The sequence below is a fragment of the Pristiophorus japonicus genome, chromosome 3 (assembly GCF_044704955.1).
Source record: "Pristiophorus japonicus isolate sPriJap1 chromosome 3, sPriJap1.hap1, whole genome shotgun sequence".
Classification (NCBI taxonomy): Eukaryota; Metazoa; Chordata; class Chondrichthyes; family Pristiophoridae; genus Pristiophorus; species Pristiophorus japonicus.
This window is the reverse complement of record NC_091979.1, coordinates 50,992,101-50,993,765: the sequence shown is the minus strand read 5'-3', so window position 1 is coordinate 50,993,765 and position 1,665 is coordinate 50,992,101. Positions and strand designations below refer to the sequence as shown.

Here is a 1,665-nt window from a genome sequence, read left to right as displayed (position 1 = left end):
TACATATGGGATGCTGTCCTTTTCATTAATAGAAAAAAAGTAATAAACTCGAGAAGAACTTGAGTAAATCTGATATTAATCCATCCCTGCAATAACTCTAGTTTTCTATAAACTTGTCAACCAAGCACCATGGTACAAAGGTAAACCAGACCATACTTTGTCCATACTTTGATGCATTAACCCAATAATAGGCAATATAGTAGACAGACAGGGTGAACTCTAGCTTGGTTGATCTTCCAACCGCAAGTGGTATCCAAGTCCCATCGAAACTACCTTTATATGTACATGGTAAAAAGAAGGAAAGCAATGCAGCTAAGCAAGAAGTATGCTTAAAACCTCTCCAGTTTGAAGAAATAACTCGCTAAATAACTAAAGAAAAATGAGGCCACTTGTGTTTAGCATATTAGGCAACTTATGCTTGCATCTTGCTTCTCTTCCATATGCAAATTAACTTACCCAGAAAACTTGTGTGTAATTCCCTCAGCTGATAAACAATATAACTTTCTGGTGCAAAAGACCTGGAGGAAATTCAAGCCCCATGTAAAAATATCTTATGACTCTTCTTTCAGCTATTAAAGCTTTTGAGTTTTTCTGCAGTATAGTACTGAGCTACAAAGTCAGATGTGATATATATATATCAATGGTGGTCTGGTGGGCCTGGTAGAAATAGTGTTGAGAACTGTTTCTATGGGGGTGAGGTGTGGCAACAGGGGCCTTTTGGCTAAGATCAAGTGTAGTACCGTTTCTGACCAGCCACCATGACCTCCGGGTGGTTTCTCCCTGGTCAGGAAGGTATATGCTTGCATTTTTGGAAACAGGAGGTGGGTGGGGAGGTTTGACCCATCCACCTCCACGGAGGTGTGTGGGGGACCTGACCCATCCACCTCCATGGCACGAACCTGGTATTGCAGTACTTCCAGGAACGGTGCAGTGGCTCTAGGCCTTTTGGCTAAGAGCATTGGCGCAGAGTGATCCTTGGCATGTGCAGGGTGACCTCTGGCGTTTGTGATTTGACAAAGAATTGGAACGATTGGCTACGAATTTAAAATAATAAAAAAAAAAAAAAAACAGGGGAAGAGTAGATCAGCTTAAACGTTGGTCAATCAATTGCTGGCAAAGAGCTCTTCAGTGAGGCTATGGCAGAAGTGAGAGGGCAAAGATGTTGTCAGTGATCTATTTGATGCAGACTGACTAATGTGACAGCCAGGAACAGCCTGAGGTGAAAAGATTAAGGGCCGTAGTTACTTTCACTGCCACAGGCAATGCATGACCAGCTGGGCAAGTGGGTTGCAGGTCTTGCTGTAAGAGACCGCACAAGACAATGACAGCCTCTCTGGCAAAGCACAACCCCTGATGCACTGCTCTCTGGACACAACAGGAGGCAGCTGACACTGGGCCTATAGACCCTGTGGACAGGGTGAGGACACTTGTGAGATACCCCCCTTCGATATGTTCTACGCAAAGCCCCAAACGCAGTTCGCTGAGGTCCTCTAACCTGCTGCTGCTAATCATCCTCCACTTTCTCCTGCCAGAGTAGATTGATCGGGATAACTCCCATCTTGAGCACCGTGCAGTTCTCCGTTCCCCCCTGCCCCCACCACCCATCCCCGCACCCCAACCCCCCCAACCTACTTGAGGGTTTTGAAGCAGAAGAAAACAGAAAAG

General features: G+C 45.3%; 1 pseudogene; it reads left to right on the top strand.

Moving 5' to 3' along the window:
* The first annotated feature begins 703 nt into the window (after positions 1–703).
* LOC139260574 (U2 spliceosomal RNA) lies at positions 704–936 on the top strand (annotated as a pseudogene).
* The last annotated feature ends 729 nt before the right edge of the window (positions 937–1,665 follow it).